The sequence below is a fragment of the Heptranchias perlo genome, unplaced genomic scaffold (genome assembly GCF_035084215.1).
Source record: "Heptranchias perlo isolate sHepPer1 unplaced genomic scaffold, sHepPer1.hap1 HAP1_SCAFFOLD_54, whole genome shotgun sequence".
Taxonomy (NCBI): domain Eukaryota; kingdom Metazoa; phylum Chordata; class Chondrichthyes; order Hexanchiformes; family Hexanchidae; genus Heptranchias; species Heptranchias perlo.
In genome coordinates this window covers 4,461,918-4,471,297 of record NW_027139559.1, presented here as the reverse complement: position 1 = coordinate 4,471,297, position 9,380 = coordinate 4,461,918, and the positions used below count along the sequence as shown (strand labels likewise).

The 9,380-nt window shown below is 44.0% G+C and overlaps 1 non-coding gene across 1 annotated transcript; it reads left to right on the top strand.

Annotated features, from left to right (window-relative positions):
• Nucleotides 1-738: 738 nt before the first annotated feature.
• Nucleotides 739-833, top strand: trnai-uau (transfer RNA isoleucine (anticodon UAU)). Its single transcript has 2 exons — nucleotides 739-776; nucleotides 798-833. It is a non-coding gene; the product is annotated as a tRNA-Ile (tRNA).
• Nucleotides 834-9,380: the final 8,547 nt, after the last annotated feature.

The following is a 9,380-nucleotide window of genomic DNA, read 5'->3' as shown; positions in this document are numbered from 1 at the left end:
CTACCGCTCTGCAGGAAAAGCAAGGCAAAGCAGCACCTCCTTCCCCCACTTCACCAAACTCCCACACTTACCGAACTCTCAGCACACTGTGTTGTCCTCACACCGTGCTGTCCGCACTGACAGGCCCCTGTATTTCTACAGTTGAGACTCAGATGAGTCAGGCCTGCCCCACCTTCAGGGACCAAATTGAATCTAGCTAACCAATTAACTTGCTGCAGCAGCTCTCTGCTGAAGCCTGACAGAAACTTAGAAATTTAAACTTTTAAATTGACCTTAAACAGTTGAAGCAATATGCACGAGATTTAAAGAGATTAACCCTTCAACTCCCACACTTACCGAACTCTCAGCACACTGTGTTGTCCTCGGGCGGTTTAACTGGTTGTGTATGTGAGCGGTCCCGGGTTCAAATCCCAATCAAATACGGCTGTACCCCCACTTACAGTGAAAATTGACTCAATTCCTGATCCTGTTTCAGAGGACAGAATGCCGAGGTTTCGTCAACGCTACGCACGTGGAGAAAAGAAAATATCCCAATTCACGCGATGTCATGAACGCAGATGAAAATGCTCCTGCATTGGGCGGTAATCAAACCCCAGCTTCCTGTGCGGCAGGCAAAAATTCGACAACGAAAACACCAATGTCCGAACGGCAGTTATCTGCTTGGAAACTTGTCTGAAAGAACAGACAGTCTCACAGGCCGCAAATGACACTGTTTGCTGGGCACACTAATCGTGGGCGGCTCTAGTGGCGCAATCGGTTAGCGCGCGGTATTTATATAACAGTATCAGATTCGAGCAATGCCGAGGTTGTGAGTTCGAACCTCACCTGGAGCAGATTTACCTTTTGCTTCTGAACATTTCCACCGGAGCTGGTATGTTTCATGAAGCATCTCCTTCTTCGTGTTTTCATGTGGGCACTTGGGGTCCTCTGGCCGGCCGTATCGCAATAGCAGGTGTGAGTTTATTTGTCAATAGGCGGGAGAGGGGGCGATAAGCGACAGCATGAAATGGAAAAGGAGGCGGCACGAGATCTTTCAATCTAAAGAACCGATCACACAATTCTTCTTTTCGTGAAACAGACATTTTTCTGTTTGAAGTGTCGTGTAGGAAAATTCGGATTTATTTGCTCGAATAAATTAGATACTTTTTATCCCCCACCCTCTCCTTGCAGACACTTCCAGCATTATCTCCGTGGGCGGTCGAATGCAGAGACATTCAGCGCTACAAATCAATCCGTGCTGCCTCTTACCGAAACTCGGGAACAATGTGAACCATTTCAGCCTCTCAGATGCCGATGTCGCCAATTTCATCTTGTGCTGCAAGAACCCCTGGTCATTTCACAGTCACTGAATTTCGCTTCACTTTCGCCAAAGTTTACTCCAAGAGAGAAAAACGAAAAATAAAGGAAAAGTGAGCGTTTCGTCATTGGTGGCAAATCAAAATCGCTGCTTTCATTCCTTCCACCGTTGATCTTCCTTCAGGCTTTGAACCTTCTGCAATCTGCAATTATTTCACATGACCAGGGACGAGAAACAAGTTGAATGTGAAAGTGGGAGCAACAAACTGGATCAAGCGGATCGGCGGGGCAGGATATTGCAAAACAAACAGCCAAGCCACCAGGAGCGGGTCAGCTGTTACATAAGAACATAAGAAATAGTTACATAAGAACATAAGAACATAAGAAATTGGAGCAGGAGTAGGCCAATCGGCCCCTCGAGCCTGCTCCGCCATTCAATAAGATCATGGCTGATCTGATCCCAACCACAAATCTAAAGAACACAAGAAGTCGGAGCAGGACCCGGCCACATAGCCCCTGGGCCCTCTCCGCCACCCACAGGGCATTGACCGATCCGAACTCAGCTTCATGTCCAATTTCCTGCCCGCTCCCCATAACCCCTAATTCCCTTTACTTCGAGGAAACTGTCTATTTCTGTTTTAAATTTATCTAATGATGTAGCTTCCACAGCTTCCTGGGGCAGCAAATTCCACAGACCTACCACCCTCTGAGTGAAGAAGTTTCTCCTCATCTCAGTTTTGAAAGAGCAGCCCCTTATTCTAAGATTATGCCCCCTAGTTCTAGTTTCACCCATCTTTGGGAACATCCTTACTGCATCCACCCGATCAAGACCCTTCACAATCTTATATGTTTCAATAAGATCGCCTCTCATTCTTCTGAACTCCAATGAGTAGAGTCCCAATCTACTCAACCTCTCCTCATATGTCCGCCCCCTCATCCCCGGGATTAACCGAGTGAACCTTCTTTGTACTGCCTCGAGAGCAAGTATGTCTTTTCTTAAGTATGGAGACCAAAACTGTATGCAGTATTCCAGGTGCGGTCTCACCAATACCTTATATAACTGCAGCAATACCTCCTTGTTTTTATATTCTATCCCCCTAGCAATAAAAGCGTCGTACTTACGGCCCCTCGAGCCTGCTCCGCCATTCAATGAGATCAGGGCTGATCTTCGACCTCGACTCTATTTTCCCGCCCGATCCCCATTTTCCTACACGACACTTCAAACAGAAGAATGTCTATTTCACGTAAAGAAGAATTGTGATTTCGGTTCTTTAGATTTAGAGATCTCGTGCCGCCTCCTTTGCCATTTCACGCTGTCACCAATCTCCCCCTGTCCGGCCTGTGAACAAATAAACTCACACCTGTTATTGCAATACCGTCGGCCAGAGGACCCTAAATGCCCACATGAGAACACGAAGAAGGAAATGCTTTATGGAACTGACCAGTTGTGCCTTGAACTCCGCTGGAAATGTGCAGAAGCAAAACGGTAAACTGCTCCAGGTGAAGCTCGAATTCACAACTTCGGTATTTCTCAAGCCTGATTCTATTATATAAATACCACGCGCTAACCGATTGCGCCACGAGAGATGGTCTCATCAAACACTGACATTTTCGGCATGTGAGACTGTATGTTCTTTCAGACAGGTTTCCGAGTGGACACATGCAGCCAACTGCTGCATGGGCACGTCGATTTCTTGCCTGCCTTACAGGAAGCTGGGTTTCGATTACCAGCCAATGCAGGAGCATTTTCATTCTGCATTCATAACATCGCGTGAATTGGGATAAATTCATATTCAGCTTCAATCTGCACAACATCTGGAGATATTTTCTTTTCTCCACGTTAGATGCATCCACAAAACCTCGGCTTCTACGGGCAAAGGGTGGGAGACGTGTGGAACGCACTTCTGCAGACGGTAGTTGATGTAACTCACTTGTGAATGGTAAATCTGAGTTTGATCGATTTCTGTGAAACAATGGTATTAAGGCTAAGGCGGGGACATGGAGTTAGGTCACAGGTCCACCATGATCTCATTGAATGGTGGAACAGGCTCGGCGGGCTAAATGCCACTGCCACTTGCTGCCTCCTGATTTGCGCCACCTTTTCCTTCAAGAAAGCAGGACGTGTGTTTCGCTGATGTGCCTGTCATATTTGAATAGCTGCCAGTTTGTGTGACCTGTGAGTTGTGGGTGGGCGGCTTGCAACAGTGGTAATGTGTGAGGGTGAGAGAAAGCCTCTCCTTCGAAGAGTTGAGTACTAATGGAAGAGTTTGTTGGGATATGGGAGATGGTGGGTGTATTGCGTGGTGCAGTCCATAGGAGACGCCACTTGAGAGTTGACCTCACTCACCTTGACGACTGATGTCCGAGCATTGAACTTCTTCCTGCACTGCTTCCATGTTCATGAAGCTGTGCGCCTGGCATTGACATCGTCCCCCGCTGCCTCCCGCTGCCTTTTTGATATATGTCTGGAGGACCTCTTGCACCACCCCCCACTCCCTCCCGCTCTGCGGATATAGGATGTCACTCCTTCTTCCACCTTTTCGAAGAAGATCACTCAGCATCAGCAGAGAACCTTGGTGCATGGACTCTCCAGACCTGGTACCAACTCAGATCGGCAGATTGGTGAGGTCTGTCGTGCAGATTGGAGGATGTGGGATTTCGGAGTGCACAGCCTTTATTCAATGTTTAAACATCAGTGTGCAAACATAGGGATGCAACCTGCATCTGTGTTTTACGTGTGCAATGGCTGATCTCCGTTCGGACTCGGTGCAGACAGTAGCCTGTTATTTTTTGAGCAAATAAGATGCCTTTAAGAAATTTCGAAGAACCATGCTGCGTTTCAGAGATTGAGCTCCCCTGGTGGTGGAAAGTATGAATTGCATTGATTCCACGTGTCAGGCCCGGAATGGAACGCTGATGGGAGCTTGTTCCTCGGTCAAGCTGAACCTTGCCTGTGCAAGTGTCATTGGGCGCGGTTAATAGCGCATTCCGCTACCTGCACCCAAAAACGGCTCTTATCCATTTTTTTCCCACAACATTCCTGCTGTTTATATTCATTATCCTGCAGAATATTAAATACTGTTCTCAACATCTTATATTCCTGACAGGAACTTGGAAGGGGGAAGAAGTTGTCGTGGGCCATCTAGGGACCAATGACGGCGGGAAGATAAGGGAGGAGCTCCTGCTGAAGGATTATCAGAAGTTAGGAACTAAATGAAAAAACAGGACCTCAGAGAGGTAATCTCGGGATTGTTATCGAGAAACGTGATAATTGGCACAGGGATAGGCAGATCAGGAAGGTGAATACGTGGCTGAAGGACTGGTGTGGGAAGGAAGAGTTCCATTTCATGCAATGCTGTCATCAGTACTGGGACAGTTTGGAGCTGTACCGCTAGGACGGAATGGGACCAATGTCCTAGCGGAAAGGATAAAAGGGTTTGTGGATAGGACCTTAAACGGGGAGAGATCTCGTGAAAATAATATAAGTCTGAAGATAAAAGAAATAGGATATGAGATTAAAGGGAAGAACACGGAAAGGAACTAAACAGTCACGGAACAAATACAGGTAAAGAATATCAGTACAAACTGACTGTTAAAAATGAAGCGAGAGGGAGCAAATATTAAAAACAAATTAAGTTGCCTGTACAGCATTGTGTACAGCATCCAAAACAAAACGGGGGTACTGGAGGCAGTAATTCGAAGCGAGGAGCCAGATGCTATCGGGATAACTGAAACATGGCTACAGAAAGAACAGAACTGGCTGTTAAATATTTCAGGATATGACGTATTTAGAAATGATTGAAAGGGAAGGAGCAGCTGTTCGAATTAGAGACAATATAATGGCAATGGAAAAAAGGGACTTGAATAATATTAGGATAGAAAGGGAATCCATGTGGGTTGAGGCAAAGAATAAGAAGTGATCGACCACGGTAATATGTATATTCTACAGACTACAGAATAATGGAAGCCAAGTGGAGGAAGAAATAGCTAGACAAGTCTATCAAATCAGTAAAAAACAGTGAATAATAATCATCGGAGTTTTCAACTACCCCAAAATAAACTGACAAGAAGAGGTCGGTAAAGGGGGAAGGGGGATGCAATTTTTTCAGTGTGTACAGGACTCCTTTCTTACTCAGAATGTGAGAAGCCCAACAAGAGAGGAATCACTGCTGGATCTAGTAATGGGAAATGAACAGGAGCAGGTAAGAGAGGGACGCATAGTGGAACATGTTGGCAATAGCGATCATAACATAATAAGGTTTAAAATAATGATTGAAAAAAACGTAAATAAGACAAAGACCAAAGAAATAGATTGGGGAAAAAAACGAATTTTGAGGGGATGAGAATGGATCTCGGGAAGTTAAACTGAAAAAAAAATGTTGAAAGACAGAGAGATAGAACAAAAGTGGGAAATATTTAAAATGGTGATCAATAGAGTCCAGGAGAAATATATTGCTCCAAAAAACAAAAGAGATCGAGCCAATAATGAAAAAAATTGGATATATAAGCAGCTGAAGATGAAGGCATATTCCAAGTGTACAGACAATAAAGGAAAGGTTGACTAAGGGGAATAAGAAGAGGTTCGGAAAGATGTCAAAAAACAATTCAGAAAGCAAAGATGAACTACGAAATTAAAGTATGAAGGAATATAAAAGGAAATAGTTAAAGTGTTCTCCAAACACGTAAACAACAAAAGAAAAAATAGGATAGGGGTAGGGCTAATAAGGGATGCACAAGATCAGCTCAGAGGTAATGACAGTGAAATGGCAGAAATATTGAACAGTTACTTTGCCTCAGTATTTACCAGGGAGACTAATAAAGTGGGTATGATATCAGATGAATAGATCAAAATGGATCTAAAGACATTTAAAGTAAAAGGCACGGTGTCGGGGGGCGGAGAAATAATTGATAAACAATTCAAACATAGAGAGGATGAAACCATTAATCCAGATGGATTTCATCCACATATATTGAAAGATGTTCGGGAAAAGATTGCAGAGGAACTATAATATATAAATAAAAATCATTAGAAAAGGGAATAGTGCCAGACGACTGGCGGACAGCTAATGTTCTTCCTGTATTTAAAAAGAGAGATTGAACAAGTTCAGGGAACTATAGACCAGTTCGCTTAAATTCTGAGGTTGGAAAGATAATGGAATCTTTACTCACAGATGTAATAGGAAAAACATCTGGAAAACGAAAATATAATAAGCAGTAGTCAGAACAGATTTCAGAAGGGAAAATCATGCTTGATCAACCTTATTGAATTCTTTGAAGAAGTAACAGAAATCGTAGACAAGGGCAATGTAGTAGATCTAATATATTTGGTTTTTCTAAAGGCCTTTGATAAGGTACCACATTGTAAACTCATGAGTAAGGTAGAGCATGTGGACTTAGGGTACAGGTAGCAGGGTGGATAGCAAACTGGCTACAAAACACAAAACAGAGAGTAGGTGTTAAGGGTAGCTACTCAGACCAGCAAAGTGTGGGAAGTGGTATTTCACAGGGATCAGTGCTGGGATCATTGTTGTTCTCAATTTACATGAAAGATTTGGACTCGCGAATCGGAAATATAATTTCAAAATTTGCAGATGACAACTAATTGGGAGGTGTAGTTAATGCAAAGGAAGAATGTGTCAAAATGAAAGAAGACATTAATAAACTTGCAGAATGGGCGTGCAATTGGCAAATTAATTTCAATATCGATAATTGTGAGGTGGTGGACTTTGGTATTTAGATGAAGGAGGCCACATTTTCTTGGATAATAAGGGACTAAATGGGGCACTGGAGCAAAGGGATCTCGGGGTACAGACACACAAATCACTAAAAGCAACGACGCAGGTGAATAAAGCCATAAAAAGACAAACCAAGCACAGGGCTTCATTTCTAGAGCTAACATGCTAAAAGAAGAGAGAAGACATGGAATGAACAACATCAACGAAGTGAAAGCAAGAGACAGATACAATCCGAGTCTGCAATCACTTCTGCTCCGGGTTTAACATCATTTGCTGACGAGTGACGATCAGTGATTGCGTGGTCAAAAGGATAAGGCGTCTAACTTCGGCTTTAATGCTGCTGTTAGCACAGAATTGACTTTCTACCCAGGTCGTTCCGCACACTGGGTGATAAAGTGCCCTAAATGGCCTGGAACTTTTTTACACCCAATCATTTATAAGAGTCCCTGACCTGATGTAATGGAATAACGTTAAAAATCGACACAAAAAAAACCACAGCTCTTACATTACTGAAACGCCATAGAGCGCCCAAAATTGCTTCACATACATGAATTATATCTTAATTATCACAGTATCATGTTAAGCATAGCATTTCCCCATGTTACCTATGCCGGCTCTTCCAAAGAGCTATCCAATGAGTCCCATTCTTGTCCAATGCTCTTTCCCCATAGCTCTGTAAATTTTTGTGATTGCTGTGCTAAATTGTCTCTGTGGTGCAATCGTTCAGCGTGCTTAGCTATTAATTAAAAGGTTGGCGGTTCCAACCCACCCTGGAACGGGAACTTTGAGTTTATATATTTATTTGTCAGGTTCACCATCTGACACTTTCACCTTTTCAATGTGTCTTTTGGCTGCAACATTGTCCTGAGCACAGGGTGCACATTTAAAGTTCCACTTAGCAATTTGATGACTATTTCTGTACCAGATAATGCAGCTCATGTGATGTTGGTGAGAGGGGGGTTCTGTTAAAGTAATGGGTGAATTGAAATTAAAATTCAGTTGATAATTCAACATAGGACTTTAAAACTTGAAAAGAAACTGCAAGTTCAGTAACAGTTAAAAGAAACTGCAAGTTCAGTAACAGTTAAAAGAAACTGCAAGTTCAGTAAGAGTTAACAGAATCTGCAAGTTCAGTAACAGTGAACAGAACCTGCAAGTTCAGTAAAAGTTAACAGAAACTGCAAGTTCAGTAAGAGTTCACAGAAACTCCAAGTTAAGGAATAGTTAACAGAAACTGCAAGTTCAGTAACAGTGAACAGAAACTGCAAGTTCAGTTAAAGTTAACAGTAACTGCAAGTCAGTGGCAGTTAGCCGTTAATCAGCTGTAGGTGATTGTCTGAATAGAGCTTAATTACTTTGAGCCGGATGCTGATTGAATAGTTGCAACTGCTGTTCTCAAAAGGTGTATCAAGTGAAAGGTGTCCGCTGAAGCACTGAGGGAATTGAGTGGATTGTGAACAGAGTGGAAACTTGAGAATTTGGTGAGAGGGGGCATTAGGTGTGGAGGGGGAAAGACTGAGAGACCCGGAATAAAAGGGTGGGTTAATCGGGTTAAGTAAACATTAAGTAAATTACTAATAATGGAGTGTCGAAAGGGAGATTAGAAAAAAAACCTGAATACAATAGACGGGAGCTGAGACCCATCGCCTGCAATTCTGGCGCCATGTGGAAACTTCAGGACGTTTCATGTGTCCTGGAGGGCCAAGTGTGCAGGAAATGTCTCCATTCCTCAAGCTCATGCTAAGGGTTTCTGAGCTTGAGGGGCAGCTGGAGTCACTGCAGAGCATCATGGAGGCTGAATATTTTCTGGATCGTACGTTCCAGGAGGTTGTCATCCCACAGCCACAGAGAGTTCAGGATAGCAAGTTGGTGGCCATTCGAAAGGTTAGAAAGAGGCAGGCAGTGCAGGAATCTTCTGAATGTGTGCCACTGCTAAACCGGTGTTCATCACTGGATGCCAGTGAGGGTGATGACTGCTCGAAGGAGAGTAGTCCTGAGCATGGCACCATGGGACACAGGACTGCACAGGGGAACACAGTGACGTGCAGAAATGCAGTAGTCATTTGGGATTCGACAGTAAGGGGCACAGACAGGCGTTTCATTGACCGTCGCCGTGAGTCCCACTTGCAGTGTTGCCTCCCTGGTGCCAGGGTAAAGGGCATCATGGAGAGGGTGTGGAAGACTCTGCGGGGGGAAGCGGAACAGCCAGATATCGTGGTCCATGTGGGTACCAACGACACAGGAAAGAAAAGGTATGGGGTCCTGCGGCTAGAATTTCAGGAGCTCGGAGCAAGTTAAAAAGCAGGACCTCAACGTTAGTAACATTTGGATTACTCCCAGTGCAACACG